Raw genomic sequence first — 20,751 nt, forward strand, 5'->3', positions numbered from 1 at the left:
GTGGCCAAGCTGTCTGGAGGATCCGAGTCTGTTTCAAACACCGGTGGGTAGACCATTCCACCAGAAATTTTCTGCCCATCTGTGAGAGAGTTAACCGCCCAGATAGTATATGAAGATTATAGACCCAATGATCTTAGTCCAATTTGCTTATGCTCGGGGTGATCTCTGCCTTAGTGGTCCCTGAAATAATTTTCTTGTTTACACTGGTCCCAAGGTATAAAAAGATTAAAAACCACTAGCAATAGGGGAAATGGTGGAAAATTCACCACCAACATTGCCAGAAAGAGCAATTTATAGTTTTGTTCTTTTCTTAAGCAACCCATTTGACATCGTACTACACCTCTTGTAGGCTTTTAACCCTCGATCTTGTCTAAATTTCTTAGGCTTCATTTATTGGCTTCAAAAATATTGAGCAATTGCATTGCTTGTCTACCTCCATATTACTTTAGTAATCAGTTTCATACTTTTATTTGGAAATAATATAAGTACCTCTTCACTTAAATCCATTAATACAATCATAGGTAACTGCTAATAATCACCAGCAGAAGAAGTGCCAAGAAGAGGTATTCCTGGCATTGAGATATTTCTATTACTGAAGTAAACCAAATGTTCCTTTGTGTCATTGAAGACCTTTACAACAAAAACTGAATTGTGTGTAAACTAACACCACACATTCATTATATGTTCTTGACAAAAATTTATTGAAAAACAGGCATGGTGTTTGTGTACTCTCTTAGACAAATGAACAATACAGGTTTATGCCCTATCTTCTGTGGGTGTATGCATGTAGATAAGGAATTGCACAGGCAAAAATGTTAATAGTTCCATATGCATTAGCAATATAAGAAAATTATTAAAGAGAGACATTCCATCAGGTACTCACAGGGTAAAAATTTTGTGTTCCTCTAGCTTTTTTTTTTTTTTTTTTTTGCTATGTGGTTTAATTAAAAAGTTTCCTATTACCCCTAAGAGTTTGAATACAAATATTCCTAATACTTACTTCCAGGTCTATATAAAATTCCCTCAACTTCACTCTTCTCCTCAATTAAGTCAAATGTACATCTGCTTGACATAGGCACTAGTGCTAGGCAACTAAGATGAGATTATATTCATTCAACAGAAATTTATTACAATTATGTGCAAAATTTCTATCAAGAACTAGAGTACTAACTAAGGCAGGGGTCGGGAACCTTTTTGGCTGAGAGAGCATGAATGCCACATATTTTAAAAAGTAATTCCATGAGACCATACTATATGTTTAACACTAAATACAAGTAAATGTGTGCATCATATGTAAGACCAACACTTTTAAAGTACAATAAGTCTCTGAATTCTTTTTAGTAATGTTGTTATGTTGTTGCTAACCAATGATGAATAAAGTACTTCTTACCATTAATGTGACTTCTGGTGCTGCATGGTTTTGCTGATGGCTTTGTAGTCTGGTTGATAGATACATGGTGAGGTTAAGCTTCATGCAGGCGTTGAGACTTCCATCCATTAAACATGATCATAGGTTGGTCTTAACGTTCTTTAGATGTGAGAAAGACTGCTCACATGCATACGTAGAGCCAAACATTGTCAGAACAGCAATAGTTACACACTGCAGTGTGTGGTATGTGACGGAAGCACATTCCAAGTTTTGACAATCAGCTGGTCCGCAGGTTGAAGTTTTTAAATTTCTCCACACTGGTGTTTGCTCACCAACTCTGCTTGCTGTCGTGCAAGTCTTTCCAAATCTTCACTCAGTGACTTGAACTTATTCACCCACATGTCTGAGGCCTTCAGATCAGCAGCTTGTAGCTCAAAATTTCTGATGGAGACACCGGGAATGTAACTCAGGAAGGCGCTGTCCACTGCACACTCGTGTGGATGGGTGATGAACTTAAAAAGACGAGTGCACTCATGAAATTCTCCAAAGCGCTCTTTAAATGACTGCAGGAGATTAAAAGTGAAGCCCACTAGCTGCTGGAGGTCAAGATGTTGAGCAGGGTCACTTGCTGTGCATGCATCTTTAAACTCTCCCAGTTTTTCAAAGTGTAGTAAAAGACCTGTTTCAATGTTGGCAATGAAGAGTTCCAGCTTGTTTTCAAATGCAAACACTGCTTGTTGAAGGGATAAGACTGTATTTCCAATGCCTTGCATTTTCACATTGAGCTGGTTCAGATGTTCAGTCATGTCTACGAGATAGTAGAACTGCAGGAGCCACTCAGTGTTAGCCAACTCAGGATGCTCTTCATTACAAGAAAAGTCCAGATTTCGCTCAGACAAGCTGCAAAAGGGCTGAGCACCTTCCCTCTTGACAACCAACGCATATTGCTGTGCAGAAGCATACCAGGATAATTATTCCCAAATTCATCCAGCAGTGTTTTAAACTGGCAATCATTTAAAGCTCAGGCAACAATAAAGTTGACCACCCGAATGACCAGCGACATCACCTCACCAAGCTGCTCACCACACATCTGAGCACAAAGCGCCTCCTGTTATAGAATGCAGTGAAAATTTAGGATAGGTCTCTTTTCATGTTCATGAGGAAGCACTACAAATCCTCAGTTTTTCCCCACCATGCATGGAGCACCATCAATACACACTGAAATAAGTTTATCCATCGATAGATTTTTTTCTTTAGTGAACTCAGTGAAAGACTTGAATAAATCCTCCCCTCTTGTGTCTCTTTCATAGGCAAAACAGCAAGACTTTCCTCACATAGTGTGTCACCGACAGCATACCTTACAATCACACTGAACTGGGATAAATGGCTTACATCTGTTGACTCATCCAAAGCAAGAGAAAAGAATGGTGCTGCATTTATGTCCTTCACTTGTGTTGCCTCAATTTGATTTGTCATCATGATGGTATGATTGTGAACAGTTCTTGCCAACAGAGGCATGTCTTTTATTCATTTGATTATCTTGTCTTTGTCAAAAAGTTCATTGGCAACATCAGGCACGAATGTTTTGGCATACTCCCATCTGTGAATGGCTTTCCATTTCTCACAATTGTTAAAGCATCAACAAAGCTAGCCAAAATCCAGTCACCTTGTTGGGTTCAAACACGGAGTTGCTGCTGACTAGTTTGCACTCTGCACAGTAGCTCTTGACATGCTTTCCTCCTGCTGTTCCCCACTGGATATTTCAATGCAAATGTAGTATGGCATGTGTTGAAGTGCCGCTTTATATTTGACTGTTTCATTGATGCAATTTTATCATTGCATATCTGCAGAACCTGCTCTCTCCACAAAGGCGAATTCCTTTGTCCATTCCTGCTGAGAAGTACGATACTACTCATCTTTTTTTTCTTTTAGACATCTTCTTTATCAAAAGGGTTTCTGCAATTAGCTAGCTGACTACTTGATTAAAAGGAGGGAAATTTACTTCCTGACCTCACAACGACCCATGTACCTTACGCATTATCCAATAAAAAATTGGCGTTGTCCCGGAGGACAGCTGTGATTGGCTCCAGCCACCCGCAACCATGAACATGAGCAGTAGGAAATGAATGGATTGTAATACTTGAGAATGTTTTATATTTTTTACATTATTTTTTTATTAAAGATTTGTCTGCAAGCCATATGCAGCTATCAAAAGAGCCACATCTGGCTCGCGAGCCACAGGTTTCTGACACCTGAACTAAGGATTGTGCAAAAATGCATAAAATGGGTGGCCAGAGCCCTGGCCAGTTGGATCAGTGGTAGAGCATCAGCCCAGCATGTGGAAGTCCCGGGTTTGATTGCTGGCCAAGGCACACAGGAAAAGCGCCCATCTGCTTCTCCACCCTTCCCCTCTCCTTTCTCTCTGTCTCTCTCTTCCCCTCCCACAGCCACAGATCCATTGGAGCAAAGTTGGCCAGAGCACTGAGGACAGCTCCATGGCCTCCGCCTCAGGGCTAAAATGGCTTCTGCCACAACGCAATTGAGAAACACCCCAGATGGGTAAAGCATCGCCCCCTGGTGGGTATGCCGGGTGGATCCCAGTTTGGCACATGCCAGAGTCTATCTGACTGCCTCCTCACTTCTAACTTCAGAAAAATACAAAAAAAAAAAAAAAAAAAAAAGTAAGGGAGGTGGCATCATTCCTGATTTGTAATTTATACAAATAAAATGAATATAAATATACATAAAATGAAATAGTAAAGAGAACTAATGGGATGGGATGGGACTAGATGGAATGCAATAAAAAGATGAAATATAAATAAAAAGAAATGGAAAAGTATTTTTCTACTCTTAACTCCTTGCCTGTTTATCATACTGTTGTTCTACATTTTTCTGATTTACTATAAAAAGCTTAAGGGTATATTCTATTTTTTGCCACACCTTTAATACTTGCCATAGTGGAAAATATAAATTTCAGTGAGTAAATAAATAAATAGTAAGATGTCACACAAGAGAAATAAAAAAATCCTATGAACACTAAAACAAACACTGGGAATATAACTACCTTAAGCATTAAGAAATAGGTTTATTAATTGTTACCTGAAAGAAATCACATAAATGTTTTCTCAAATGTTTATTTATTAAAATCCATCATATGTGCCTTTGAAGTAAGGATTTCAGAAGTTTTAAAAGTGACACTCATGGTAAAAAATACTTAATCTTTCAAGAAGATTTGAAAAGACAATCAAAATTAAATCTTTCCAGAGTAGTTCAGGGTAGATTTCTAGGTTTATCCTAACAGGATATAATTTTGTATGTAAATATGCATGTAATTTTATAAATATTAAAAGGTTCTTCTCCAATTATGTTCCTCGTGGACAAAGAATCTGAGCGAAACCAAATGCTAAAAGCAGGGCCCCAAGCTTCTAAATGCTTTTACTGAATGAGAGGAAATCCAGACACCTTATTACCTAATCCCACTGGAAGCTCTGGCACGCAGAAACTAGCGGCCATGGGCGCTGGAGATCTGAAACCTGGAACAGTTAACACGAAATACACACACTTGCACGTGACTTATTTACAAACTAGGGGGTAAGCCAGGAAATCAATTCCTCTCTTTACGTGCTTCTGCTCTGCCTCAAGCGCTGCGCTGCAACGCACATCCTACTGGTCCTGAGACATTGCCACCGCCAAGGCCAACGAGAGGCAGACACCTGAAGCCTCACAAATGACCCATCCAGACTCTTCCATGGAGACTGGCTCAGGATGGAACCGCTTTACCCTCTTGGTAGTAGATTATATTCATTACACCCCTCTCTTCGCACATTTGCTCTTGGTTTTCTCTGCGTTCTCCCTGCTCTCGCTTTCCCAGTTTTTCTCTAAGTGACTTCAATTGCTTTTTACTCTTGCTGTCCTCAGAAAGTGAAAAAGGCAACCCCATTCCTCAGCCTAATTACTGAAGCACAGACTTCTCTCAATACATCAAGGAATAGGAAAAGTTGCATTTGCTTAGTGATTTTTTTTATATTCAGCTTTTTAGAAAGCAATTCTTGAAATAATAGGTTTTTTATTGAATTTATTGGGGTTCATTGGTTAATAAAATTATACAGGTTTTAGGTGTATAATTCTACAATACATCATCTGTTGTGTGTTCACCATCCAAAATCTGGTCTCCTTTCTTACTGTATTTCCTCCACCTTAGCCTCTTCTACTTGCCACCACTCCCCACCTTCCCTCTAGAAATGACCATAGGTTCATGGGGTTTTTGTTTTGTTTTTGTTTCCTGGTATAATCCATTCATTCTGTTTTAAATCTTCAAACCACTTCGTCCAACTTCTGTGGTAGTGCGCCAACGTTGGACTAAAAGGTGGAACACTATGAAAACCTTTCTGCAGTCAGTGCTTTCACTTGACCAGCAGGGGGCAATAGCGTACCGAGAATCGCGGAGACTGTCCCAGGCTCTGAAAAACACTGTTGAATTACTGCGCTGGGTCTGCGTGCGCCGTCGCGATGATCTCAGTGCTCAGATGGAGTCTTTTGTTTTGTGTTCTGTTTTACAATGCACTGTTCAGTTTTCTACGTGCCTAGTGACTTACTCAGACAGCATTTCGCTGTGCCATTTAGCTTAAGAAAAAAAAAAAAGGTGAAAAAGAAAATTAAAATGCTGCCAAATGAAAATCATAAAGCCAGGCAGAAGTAATAATGGTTCATATGAATAAAGTTTGTCCCTTCTCTGTTCCCATCTACTGAATTCTGAAGAGTGTTTGTGGGTTTCAGACTTCATTCACCGCTCTGCCTCTCCGCAGGCGGACACCCATTGCATTCTACTTCCTCTGCTGTACAATTTTCTGTACAATTTAAAACTACAGATTTCTTTATTAAAAAAAAAAAAAGGAAAATAAAAAACTTTTTAAAGCGAATACTTGACATTTTAAAAAGAATTCAAAAAAACTTCTATGTCGCACTTTGGCTGTTAGTGAAGCTTCCCAGTATTGAATTTTAATGTTTCTATGCTTTTTGAACATTTCATTTCAACGATATGTTCCAAAAACATTCATCCTCTATAAATGCACACCTTCATGTAAACAGTGAAAAGCTGTGACTCTAAATCTGATGTGTTTGGGGTAGAATATAAAGTAGACACTAAAACATCAGAGATTTGAAGAATATATTGAAGGATCACTTGCGTTGCATTGGGAAAGTGTTCAGTAATTCAACCCTCAAATCAGCAGGGAGGGCTCTGCTTTCATGCATAACTTGAGTCACACTCCAAAATAAAACACCCATTAGCCTGGCTTCCTTTCCTACCTAGTCTGGAATTCCGAGTTATTAGTGTATTCCTTTAAAGTTATTAATTTATGACTGTGAGATGGCGAAAGTAATGTTATTTCAACACCTGGCACCAACATTCCTTTCAAAGGGGTTGTCTTGTGCCCTCCCTAAGACTGACAGGGCTCTATCTGATCCTTGAATCCTCCCCTCTGGCCAACTTCATACTATTCTGGATACCCACCTCTAGTCACACCAGCCTCCTTGCTATGCTTTGAAAACACACCAGATAGGCCCTCAGTGGATAGAGCATAGGCCAGGTGTATAAACGTCCTGGTTCCATTCCTGGGCAGGGCACACAGGAGAAGCAACCATCTGTTTCTCTCCGCCTCCCCTTTACTCCTCTCTCCCTCTTCTCCTCCCACAGCCAGTGACTCAGTTTGAGCATGGCCCCAGGCACTGAGGATAGCTCCTAGTCCCAGAGCATCAGCCTCAGGTGTTAAAAATAGCTCAATACTGAAGCATCAGCTCTAGACTCAAGCATCAGCTCCAGACGGGGTTGCTGAGCCTGATGGGTCCCAGTTGGGGCTCATGCGGAAGTCTGCCTCACTATCTCTCCTGCTCTCACCTAAATAATAATAATAATAATAATAAGAAGAAGAAGAAGAAGAAGAAGAAAAAAAAATAAATAAAAAACACTAGGTAGCCTTGTGTGTAAGGACGTTTGCTTTAGCTGTTCCCTCCCTCTGCTTAAGTCTTACTTCACTTAACCAAATAGCTTAGTTGTGCATCTACTTCAACTGTGCAAAGCTCAGCTTTTCAGTGGGGCCTTCCCTGTCCACCTATTTAAAATGAAAAATTCCACCCAGCATTTCCTATACCTTCTTTGTCTTCAATTCTCTTAGTAGCACTTACCATCATCAGATATATTAGATATTACATATACAGTATAAATGTAATACGAGATGAGATATCTAGAACCAAACATATCAACCAGTAGAGGGTTTTAACTTCACTATTAAAAGGACAGAGCAAAACCCAACTCTATGCTGCCCAGGAAAGACAAAGACACACCTAAAAGAAAATAATCAGAAATGCTAACAAGTGAAAAGAATGGAAAAAAATATACCAACAAAATGCAAATAAGAATAATGAACTGAGATTTTGAAATCTAATTAAGTAGAATTCAGACCAAAAACCATTACCAAGACAAGGAGCACCTTATAATGCTAAAGGCTACAATTCACAATGAAAATAAAATATTTATGAAAGATTTGCAGCAGATAATGCAGTAGCTTCTTTCACGTAGCAGAAACTACAGGAGAAGATTCAAAGAGAACAGAAATACATATGTAATAGCAGACTTCTTTTAGTCCAAGACAAAAAAAAAAAGAACATTTATGGTAATTGACTTTACAATTTACATATAGAGACAAGAATACCCTATTAAATTACATAAAGAAAAATACAGATAATATTCTTCATCAACAACATGGTAAACGTTGATATCCAAAACAATCAACACAAAGAAAGCCTTACCGTCTTGAAATTTAAATGTTTTCTATTAAACATAACTCAGCTCAAGGGGAAATATGAACTAATATTGAGAATTTCTAGAAAAAATATTGATATGACATCAGAGTCTATCTGATGTAGATATCACTAAAGAATGTTCAGAATAAAATTTATAGATTTAAATATTTATATCAATAAAAGGAGAAAAATAAAATAAGTTAGACATTGCACTCAAAAAGTTAAAAATTGTTAAGGCTTGCTTTATTTTTCTACTTTGAATTTAATTATTTTTTTTTAAGTTAAGCAATCTAGATTTGAAAACAACCTGAAACAAACCTACCTGTATGAAACTGCATTTAGCAATTTTACAATTAGATATAATATTAATATTGCTATTTTGAAACTATTGTATATTATGGAAAAAGTAAATAAGCAATTATGTTAACACTATTAGGAACCATGCTTTTAACCAAAGGAAGATAAGAGCTGTGCAATATAAAATCAAATAAGTAAAGAATTCTATAATCTTTCATTAGAATTGCAATATAGCCTGACCTGTGGTGGTGCAGTTGTTAAAGCATCAACCTGCAATGCTGACAGCACAGGTTTGAAACCCTGGGCTTGCCTGGTCAAGGCACATATGGGAGTTGATGCTTCCTGCTCCTCCCCCCTTCTCTCTCTCTCTCTCTCTCTCTCTCTCTCTCTCTCTTTCTCCCTCTTTCTCCTCTCTAAAATAAACAAATAAAAATCTTTTTAAAAATCTTTAAAAAAGAATTGCAATACAAACACAGTCTTATGATTTATTTTTAGTTTTCTTTGAAAATTTGCATACTTCCTAGATCTTGTATTGAAAAATCTGAGAAGTAGCAACAGCCCACTTAGCCACGAACACCTTTAAGTGTATAGATTGTGGTCACCAAATACCATTTTCGCTGACAGCAATGAAGATTTCTTTGAGAAACGGTTGAGTTTACGTCTGGAACAGTAAATGGGACTGCTTCAATATGACACCAGGATTCTTATATAGTCCAAAAATAAGGGAGCAATCAGGACATTTATGGTTGTCAAATAAACACAGAAGTCAAAGATGCACAATTTGAGCTTTAAAGTGAAGAGTTACTATAATTATATAAAGTGTAAATAGATATGCCAATAGAGTTAATTGATAACTTGAAGCAATAGGAGATTCAATATGGTAGAAATATATAAAGTTACATATAGAAATCAATACCTTCATATATTTAAGCAATAACAGTTAAAGGGAGAAGTTAATGACCCCATTTACGTTACCAACAAAAATGAAATATATTATAGTAAAAAATTCAATGAGAAATGTTCAAAACGTAGATGAGAAAAACTTTAGAGCTTCCCTGAAAGCCACAAAACTAGGACTTGAATAAAAAGAAAAATAACATTGCTCTTTAGGAGAATAATGCAAAACCATAAATTGATGCTAATATTTTAAAGTATTTTTATGAAGCTAGATTTTATAATGTTTTAAAATGACTAAGCAAGAATATCCAAGAAACAGGAAAAATTAAACATACAAACAATAAGACAGCAATGAGCCAGGCTCAGCCCTAACAGATATTAGAATACATTATACAGTTTGTAATTAAAACATTGTAATATTAGCACATGAGCAGACATCAGACCAACAGAGAAAAAATAGAAAATATAGATATAGCTCCAAGTACAATTGTAAAATTATATGTGTGATAAAAGGGGTATCTCAAATCACTGAAAGAAAATTTTACTTTTTAAAATTAAATATTGTTACAATAGCTAAACAGTCCTTTGAAAACAGATAAAACTGAACATAACATCACTTAGGTGAAACCCCAGCCCCCCAAAACTAAAAATGTTCAGTATGTATCTTATGATAGGAACCAATCTCAGTATCCTAATTAAAAGATTATTCTGGAAAAACCACTGGCCTGAACGTTTCAAAATATGATATATCAGAAAAAAACAAAAAAGGCTAAGGAAGTATTTTTTTATATAAGGAAACAGAAGAGACTTGATAACTGGTAAATGCAATATGTGATCCTTATTAAATCCTGGATTTATATTTATAATCAATAAAGTAAGCAAGAAATTTTTTTTTAAATTTTGTTTATTTGTTTTTGCAGCGGTGGAGAGAGGGGAATTGAAATTTGAATGAAGACAACATATTCTAATTTAACAGTGTTTAAGGGATCCTGGCTTCCTGTATCTGAAGAGCCTAATGATGTATTTCCTAAGGACATTGTATTGTGATTCTATTAAGACAGTAGGCTTCTCAATAGAGGCGATTTTGCCCCACCTTCCAGCATATACAATTGGCAGTGTTTGGAAACATTTGGGGAGGAGATGTCACAACTGATGGGGGGGGGGGGAGAGGTTGTTACGGGCATCTACTATATAGAGGCGGGGAGTGCCACTATGCACGATGCTCAAAACAGTTCCCTCCCCCCACAACTAAGAATCGTGCTGCCTAAAATGTCAACAGCGCCCTGATGGAAAAATTCTGATTTAGAAGCGTCCCTGATCTTAATTCCTATTCTTAAATTTCAGTACTGAGATATTAGACTGAATCAAATGAAACTGTCTTTTGCGCGGATCAAATGCTGGTAATAAAGGTGAAGGGTTACGATGTTCACAGCTAGCTCTCAAACTGTTCCCCAAAAACACTGTCCACGACCTCTCGCTTCGGCTTCCTGCCAGTCTCGGGGGCCAAAGAGGGTCGCACTCCCTCTCCTCATTGGGGCAGACGGACCGCAGAGCCTGCGCAGTGAGAGCATTTTGCAGAGGCCAGTGCGCACGCGCCAAGCGGCCAGCCGCACCCACGCAGAGCTATTTCAAAAGTTACAGACCCGCTGGCGGAGCACCCTGAGCAGCGCGGCTGCCCACAGAGGAGGACCGAGCAGGGAACTCCGTGGGCGGAGGTTGGCTTTTCCCGACTGACAACGATGCTTTCACAACTGAAGCCCGAAAGCCTCCTCCTTCGTGATCCGCTGAGGGCTGCGGGGACCCTCGCTCAGCCTCGCGGACCCCCCTGGCAGAAGGCGCGTGGAGCGTGAGCCCGCGTGCCGCCAGCCCCTGCCAGGTGGACGCCCTGCCAGGTGCTCGGCAGAGGCGAGTGTGCGCTCTCGCTAGCGGATGCGACTGCCTGTGTCTGATGAGCCCGGGCAGTGCTGCGCCTCGTGATCCCACTGGTGGAAGAAAGTGCCCCGAGGCAGGCTCACTCCCCGCCAGGCTTCTCGCCAGCCAGAGCTTACCCAGGTACCGTTTTAAAATACCTTGAAATTGCTCAGCCTGCGTCTCTTAAAGAGTTGGCTGACTCTTTCCTTAAAGAGCCAGATAGAAAATATTTTAAGATTTTTCAGTCCGTGGCCAGTCTCTGTCTCGTACAAGTATTTGGCTTTTCTTTTTTAAACTCGTAAAAGTGTTAAACCGACCCTTAGCTCCTGCCCTTAGAAGACATGGGGATGACAGCGATTAGACTCTGACATTCGCTTTTACCCAGCACAGAGGTTGGAGCGTGGATCACAACCACAGTTTTCCCTCGTCAACTCTCAGAGCAGCAGCCACGCCTTCCTGTACTCCAAAATGACAGTCTCTGCCTATCTGGGAGCAAAAGCCCAAGTGCTTACTTACATTGTGAATAAATTAGTAGAAAAGTAATGCAGAGAGGTATTACAAACGATTTTGTATAGCATTTTTCTAGTGATAAATGTATATGTTCGCTATGGTAATTTGAAAAATATATAGAAGGGAATAAAAAAAATTTATAATCCCAGATTACAAAAAATAACTATTAAAATGTGTATTCTTTTTGTCCATTTTTAATGCATATTCATGGGACAACTTACTGAATAATTGGATTTTTAAAAATATTTCTTAATCAACTTTTGTTAAAGTACAAAATACAGAAAAGTGGGCCAACTGTAAATATACACTTCAATAAACTTTCAAAGAGGACCACACACATACCCTTACAACCACCGGGGAGATCAAGAAACAGACCAGCCCCAGCTTCCCTTAGCCATCTGCCCAGTCAGGGGCAACTTTCCAGATGTAACCACTGTCTTATTCTCAAACACAAAGATTAGTGTTGTCTTGTTTTTGAAATTCACATTAAATGAATTATTCATTAAATATTCTATAGTGTTTGGTTTCTTTCACTTCATATTATATTTCAGATTCATCCATTTTGTTTCCCGTAACAGATCTTTTTTAAATTTTTACTTTGTTTTAAGCTATATGACCTTCAATTACATGAATAGACTACAATATATTTTTCCTTTATACGTTTTTTATTAATTTCAGCTTTATTGATATATAATTCACATACCATGCAATTCATCCATTTCAATTATACAGTTCAATGGATTTTTTTTTTTTAGTATATTCAGACAGGTTCAACCATTGTCAGCGCCAATTTTAGAACATTTATATCATCTCAAAAACAACTCTATACTTCTTCAACTATTCTCACCCCCACCTCCGCCTCCCCGCCACCATCTTCTCCAACCCTAATCAAGCACAAATCTACTTTCTGTCTTTATATATTCACCTGTTCTGGACATTTCATAAAAATGGAATCAAATAATATGGGGTCTCTTGTGACTGGTCCCTTATACTGATATTGGATATTCTTGTTATTTCCAGGTTTGAGATAATGCTACTGTGTATGATATGTATCAAACAAATGTTACATATTTCTATTGGGATATATACCTAAAAGTAGAATTGTCTGGACATTGGTTATGCTTGTCATTAGTTATAGTTGATAGTGCCAAATAGTTTTTCAAATTTATACACCCACCAGTAGTGTTTAGTGAGTTCTCATTGCTCCATATCTTCCCCAACATTTTGGTGTTTGTGTGTTTTCAATTTACATTTCTCTAATGAAAAAGAACAGCATCTTTTCATGTTATTATCAGTCTTTTTGGAATCCTCTTTAGTAAAGTGCCTGTTGAATCTTTACCCTACTTTTCGCTTGGGATGTTTGTCTTTTTTGTATTTGATTTATATTCCTACATGTGAATCCATTTTCATTTATAAGTGCTGCAGGAAAAAAAAAAACACCTTTTCCTAATCTTTAGCTTGTATTTTAACTATCTCATTGTTAAATTTTAATGAATGTAAATTTTTAATGTTTAGTGAAGTCTAATTTATCAATCTTCCTTTCTGGTTTGTGCTGTTGCTCTCTTGTTTAAGAAATCATTGCCCACACAGACATTCTCCCATGTTACCCTCTAAAAACATACTGGTTTCTTTGAACCAGGTCTGCTAACTACATGAATTGATTCTAAGATGTGGTGAGAAGTAAGGGTTAAATTTTTGTCATATAGCTATCCAATGGACCCAGATCTTTTACTTGAAAGAACCATCCTTTTCCCACTGCTCTGTAATGTTACCTTTGTCATAAATCAATAGAAACAAAAATCAGTACAGATGTTGAAATTAGTAAACGAGGACTTTAAAATAAACATGACAAATATATTAAAGAATCTTACTAAAGATAAGCTATCATGATGAAGAGATAGGGAATTTCAAGAGAGATACAGGTAATATTTTTAAAAAGAAAAGAACAAAATAGAAGTCCTAAAAATAGAAAATATAATACATGAAATTATTTTATGAGATTCTCAGTGGGTTGGACACAACAGTAGAAAGGATCAACTTAAAGACAGGTTGCTAGAAATCATCCAAATAAAAATACACCGAGAGGCCCTGGCCGGTTGGCTCAGCGGTAGAGCGTCGGCCTAGCGTGCGGAGGACCCGGGTTCGATTCCCGGCCAGGGCACACAGGAGAAGCGCCCATTTGCTTCTCCACCCCTCCGCCGCGCTTTCCTCTCTGTCTCTCTCTTCCCCTCCCGCAGCCAAGGCTCCATTGGAGCAAGGATGGCCCGCAGCCAAGGCTCCATTGGAGCAAGGATGGCCCGGGCGCTGGGGATGGCTCTGTGGCCTCTGCCTCAGGCGCTGGAGTGGCTCTGGTCGCGACATGGCGACGCCCAGGATGGGCAGAGCACCGCCCCCTGGTGGGCAGAGCGTCGCCCCTGGTGGGCGTGCCGGGTGGATCCCGGTCGGGTGCATGCGGGAGTCTGTCTGACTGTCTCTCCCCGTTTCCAGCTTCAGAAAAATGAAAAAAAAAAAAAAAAAAAAAAAAAAAAAAAAAAAATACACCGAGAAAAATATTTTTAATGAAGCATTCATAACTCATTGAATTGTATCAAGTGATCTAACATACATGAAATTGGACTCCCAGAAGGCAAAAAAGACAGTATGGGGCAGAAAAATATTTGAATAAATATTCATAAAATCTTTCTAAATTTGATCAAATGTATTTTATGCAGGATGTCTGCTTGTTTTCCATGGAGAGGTGATCCCAGTAACCTAGCTTGCCATGAATGGAATTTAGAAGTTAGTCTTAATAGTTATAAAGTTTTACATCTACATGAATGAGCAGCAGAACATTTGACATTGCACAAAGTGTAAAAATTCTTTGTTGGGTGGAACTGCCCTAAGCATTACTGTACTTTTAACATAAATATCACCTACCTACTGGAGGCCAGTAGTATCATGTAATCATAATAATACCAAAGGTCTTCACAGTTTTTCAGATGATCTCCTTGCTGTGTAGTATGGCCCTGCATCCAGTATGAACTCTCTCACGTGATCTGTCACTGTCTCCTTTCTCCAAGCCCTTTCTAACCTCAGCTTCTAATATTCACATCTCTCAAACAACACTGACCTCTTTCCATGTTAGAGCTTTTAGGATTACTTTTCTGTCTTACTGAATGTGCCTCCCTCACAAACCCAGATGACTGACTGACTCTTTTCTCCTCCTGAAGTCTTTGTTCAAATGTGAGTATGCAAAACACAGAGTGTATTTTTGTATTATTACTTATTAATTAGTGTTATTTCCCATACAAACAACTGTAAACCTACTTTTGCTCCACCCGGTATTGTGAAATGATCACAAATAGTTATACAATGTTTTTGTGATGAGAACTTTTAAGAGCTACTTGCTGCAGCTTTCAAATATACAACACAATACTGTTAACTTTAGTCTCCATTCTGTACATTACATCCCCCGGGACTTGTTTATTTTATAACTGAAGTTTGTATCTTTTGACTATTTCACCCATTATTTTAGTCTATATCTTTTATTTGAAATGCTTTGCATTTTATTTAAATTGCTTATTGTCTCATTTTCCACCTGGTGAGAGGCGAGGGAAATTTACCAATTTTGTTCTCTGTAGTTTCTTTAGTACCTTGAATTTGTAAAAATGTATCATTGTTAACATTTTTCTCAGAGCTGGCATATGGACAACCTTAATTTATTCTCATTAACCCCTATATCTTTCAGGGTATTTTTTTCAGTTTTGCATGAATAAGAAAGCCTTAATAGTATTCTAGTAATTTTTACATTTTTAAGGTATGTTTGAGTTTCTCAGCCAAAAAGGATTATAGTAATAAATCCTGTTTACAAAAGAGGATAAGAGAAATGTGATACGGTTGTTTCCAAAGCAACAAAACGCTCCACCTGATTAAGCACACTGAGGGTTTCTCCTTATTAGATTGGAGCATTCAGCCTGGTTGCTGAGAGCCCCTCACAAAGAGAAACCACTTAGAGCTGTCATTACAAAGAAATCTGCCTATTCGATTAGAAGGTAATTTGTACCAACTGTTCTTCTTTAGGTGGTCAGGCTTCAGGATGGATGATGACCTTTCAAAAAGGAAAAAGATGAGAAGTCATCGAAATGACCATAAACTGTGCTGCCATCTGAGTACGTGTTTCTTTGTGGCATGGGCAGAGTCAAGGAAAATTCTATTTCTGCATTGCATAATCTCCCAACAACCTATTTACCTACTGTCTTAATCTAGGTTATTCTTGAAAGCAGAGCCTGAGACAAAGGCAGACATACTCTGTTTGGGAATGTGATCCTAGGGAGCAGGAATGAGAGAGCGGACAGTGAACAGGGACAAAGGGGAGTGTTATCAAGTGTCCACCACTGGTAATGGTTTTATAGTGAAGAACCTTCGCAGGATTCTTACTTCACTTTGTCTCAGAACTGCCTGCCTGAAAGTTGAAAGGACGAAGCGTACATCTCTCAGTCACGGTCTGTGTTGAGGACTGCTCCCGTTGGTGGTAATTCCCCCATCCCTGTGGCTTGCAGAGCCAGGAGAGCCTCGCTGGTACCAGCGCGGCACACATCGCCACGTTGAGGAGCTCTGGGACAGGAAGCTAGATTCTTGGTACATGCCTAAGTAAGCACAGAGCAAGGTGAAACCTGCCTAGAACTGTTCACCAGAGTCGTGGCTGAAATTGGAGTTTGAAGAGATGAGAGTCAGTGCACACAAGGCATCTTATAAACCTACAGAATGTGCTGTTAGCTTTGTCAAAATCTGGTTTCCTCCCTTCTTTCTGGAATCAAAACTTCAGTGTCCAGAGTAAGCTCAGCAGAAGGGTTAAATAGAAAGGCTAAATGTATTAGAATATGTATGTTAATAACAGTTTTAATTTTGAGGGATATTTATAAAAAAAGAGCATAAACATGAGAAATAGAACACAAGATGTTGGAAAATTAAAAAAATATATTCTCGAAAAATTGGATTTGGATAGATATCTTCTATCAGGTAATTTCAGAAACAATCATGAAGCATTTAGAGAAATAAAATTCACCTTTTGTTGTGTCTCTATGAGCTTTGTAAATCAATGTCATTAACTTTTCCTAAGATACTCTTTTCTACTGTCACAGACCATTAGTGACACAGAGCTTGCAACCAATGGAAGGAAAACTGGTAGAAACACAGGAAGGAAAAATATCGGGCTAGTTGCCATCAATTAAGGGTTGGCATTAATATTAGTTGTAATAGGGGGAAAACTGGATTCTTTGATTGGGCTTCCCCTGTGAGGCTCCGTCTTACCAAAAACAGTTTTCTCTGGGCCTCCACCCCCATGATCATCCTTTCCTATCTGATCTGGAACTGCCACCAGTGGGGTAAAACCCTTGGTTTATTCAATTAAATATGTGTTGAGCTACTACTATTTGCTATATATAGGCACTCCACATTTGAATAATAAAATATTTTATCCAAAAATTTCAGAATACGCATTTTTTTAAGCTTTACCCTTCAAAGGTTACCAAAACTATTTGATTGATTACAAATCAAATTTCAACAAACTTCCAAAGATTGAAATAATATCGGAGTATGAATTAAAACCAGAAATCAATTACATAAAGATAAAACAATTCCCAAATGCTTATAATTTAAGAAATACACTCCCAGTGATCCATGAGTCAAACTAAATCACAGTGGAATTTAGAATAATTTTGAGGTAAATTCAGATGGAAAATACAACATATCAAAACTTGTGGGATACTGTAAAAGTAAATACTTACGGGAAATTATGGCTCTAAGTACATTAAAAATTTCGCAGAAAGGTTGGCCATCAGGATTCTCAGAAGCCGGTGGTGGTGGGTGGGTGGGGAGTACTGAAGCAGCTTTCCAAACACTTGACAACTGACACGAAGGACTGATCTCTGAGGGAGGGAAAGGAGGTGACCGGCAATCGCCCTGCCTCCCTATGTTTAAGCGTTGGATCACATTGTGGGAGAAGTTTAACCAGAGCAGAGCAGTGTTGCTGAGTTGAGACAAAGACTGGAGTTGGGTGAGACTGAGATGGCTTGAATTTTCAGGGCAGAGGAGCATATGCAGATAAAAAAAAAATTCCTAAAATCAGCATTCAGATCCCTTTGTGTGAATTGCTGAACACTTAAGTTTAGCAATTCCCAAAACTAGCACAAGAATGGGAATCATTTAACTTCTATCCAGCCATAGTGGAGAGTCCAGAGAGCTCCAGACATTCACTGGGATCTCACAGAGGTTACACTTTGCATAAGTAGGGCTAAGCTAGCCTGATAGTAAAATGTACACTAGATGGCGGTAGGGGGAGGGGGGCTTACAATCAAGCCTCAATAGTATGAAGCTAATTCACAGGTAACTTAACTACCTGTCAGAACAAAGTCCAACTGTGTTATTTCAGGTCCTCCAAGATGCACATGCAAAAATAGATTTACAAGAAATCTGTTTGGGGAAATGCCTGTGATGGTTGAAATAGAGTGGAAGCCAAAGGAGGAAGTCTTCTGCCTGTTGCGTATCTAACGCCTTTGAAGGAAAAAGGGAGAGAAGGAGGGCGGAGTAGCCAGAGTCTCATACTGCAAAACAGTTCCAAGAAAGGTCAAAGTCGGGCTGATGAAAAGCCCCTCAGAGGAGTCCCCTTGCACACAGGAATGGGCCTGCATTAGTATACCTGCTCTGCTCATCATTCTCATGAAAAAAACTCATGGGAACTGTAGCCTGGCAGGAAAATATTAATGGATTCAGAGAGCAACAAATGGGGCCCTCTGTCAGTTAAGTTCCCCTCAGCAAGAGATCTGGGTAATGCACTTTCCTGGCTGCCAGAGTCCATTCAGGAGGAGAGACCTCCATGATTCTTGTGAGATGGCCTGTCTTCCTGAGGAAAAGCTTAGCAGAGGGAGGTTGGTTAGTAGGATGAGCCTCATTCACTATCACTGGTCTCAGAACTCAGCCTCGTCTTCCACTATCCCGTTTTGGAATCCTCTCACACTTATCAGTCGCCTCAGGAGTTCTTGGTGGTTTAGCTAATGGTGTGTTGCAAACTTTCATTCCTGAGGGAAATGACCCTTAGTAACCATCCCCCTCTTGGACTGAGTTTGCCATGTGTGTCTGGTAACAGGAGGCATCAGGTGGCTCAGCTGGGGTCTACACACATCCCTCCCTGTCCCATTGTGGAAAGCAGCCCACCCTCCTGCTCATGGTAGTCAGTTACTCTGTGAATATGGCATCTCCTCATCTGCACATCCCTGAGCACAAGAACTACAAAGTTAGCTGGCAACCATTTCTTGAGGGACCCACTGAAGTGAGATCCACGGGAGCCCCTAGGAAGACTATGTTTTCTCTGAGAACCAAGACTTCTAAGCTTACAGAGAGTAGAATTGTAGGGCAGGAAATACAAATGCTGGCGATAAAACGTTATTGGGAGTGCTGTAAATGATGCCACTCCTTTTGCCCCCACATTTGACTCTCATAATCCTTTTGGGCATGTAGCACCATAAACTTCCCTGCTTTAATGAATACACTGTATTCTAGAGGGACGACGGCCCATCCTTTCAGAATGTTGCCTCAGAGCTCATACTCTAGCTGTGACTGTAAAAGACCACTGTAGCAGTCCATGCGTAGCTGCCTGTATGAGGCTGCAGAGTAGTGTAGTATGTGATAAGACCAGGGGATCTCATGGTCACGGGCCCACTCTTGCACCTTCACCATCATGAAGTGATCAAGTACTGTGTAAGTCCTGTATAGTGGTGCTGGCTGAGGCAGATAGTAAAGGCAAATCCAAACCTGGACTAAGTTTTATCCCTATGAGAACAAACAACTGTGGCCTTTCCAGGATGGAAGAGGCCCATTAGAGTTAATCTGTCACCATGAGACCACTTAGTCTGTATGAGGAACAGCGCCATATTGAGGGCTTAGTGGTGGTTTCTGTGGCTGGCAGCATGGACATTCAGAGGCTACATGGGCTAGATCAGCCGTGGTAGGTGGGGGTCTGTTTATAACTTCCAGCTCTGCCACTTCATTCATGTGTTCATCATGCCAGTTCAGGGTCTGATAACAAAGCCTGGCTAATCTCAACCGGCTAAGTGCTAAGTACCCCATCCATGATGGCTGCTTTCTGGTGGGTACTAACATGGAACAAAAATCTTAAAACTCTATATCCACTCCCATATGTCTGTTCACATACCTCTACACCAGAATTCCTTGTAATTTAACAGTCTTTTCCATCCAAGTACCTGAACAAAGGGACAAGCCATTAGCCACTGCCCTGGAAACTATATATTCTCATCTAGAACCAGTTCTTCACTCAAAGTAGATTACCAGATATACCAGCTCTGTTTATTAGAAATATTTGCCTTTCTATTGTCCTTCCTGGCCACTCCTGGACATAGATATAATGTAGCCACCTGTATCTGATTCTCTTTCCTAACTGGGATTGCAAAGAACGCCTCACCAGATCATTCACTGGCTACATACTATGTACCTGAGCCCTTCGATTGAATTTATTGGGGTGACATTTGTTCACAAAACTGAGCCTTTTTTAATCTCTAGTAATGAATGATACCACATCTGCGCAGCAGTTTCAGTTAAGGCTAATACTAGGTTATTCCTGAACTAGTCTGTAGTCAGTCATTCTATCCAGTTTCTTCAAAGCCCAGACTGGCTGAGTGGATGGAAAAATAATGAGGACCGCCCTATCCCAGCCAAATGTTTTTGATTTCCTGTCTTGTCTGGGGTAAGGAGTTTCAGAGATTTCCATTTCACTTTCCCCACTATGATGACTCTTACTTTATGCAGCAAAGGCCTATGTGTATGACACTCATTTCCTATATATACCAAGGCACTGTAGACCTGACTAACTGTGGGTTCACAGACTCGATGTGTCCATTGTGAGCCAGACTTTAGCCGGTACCGCATGGCCTGGTTTCCATGAGCCCCCACTTTAATGGGGTATAACTATGCTG

The 20,751-nt window shown here is 39.4% G+C and overlaps 1 pseudogene; it reads left to right on the top strand.

Moving 5' to 3' along the window:
* The first annotated feature begins 250 nt into the window (after positions 1 to 250).
* Positions 251 to 648, top strand: LOC136312220 (phosphatidylinositol N-acetylglucosaminyltransferase subunit P-like; annotated as a pseudogene).
* The last annotated feature ends 20,103 nt before the right edge of the window (positions 649 to 20,751 follow it).

The sequence above is a fragment of the Saccopteryx bilineata genome, chromosome 8 (assembly GCF_036850765.1).
Source record: "Saccopteryx bilineata isolate mSacBil1 chromosome 8, mSacBil1_pri_phased_curated, whole genome shotgun sequence".
In the NCBI taxonomy this organism is placed as follows: domain Eukaryota; kingdom Metazoa; phylum Chordata; class Mammalia; order Chiroptera; family Emballonuridae; genus Saccopteryx; species Saccopteryx bilineata.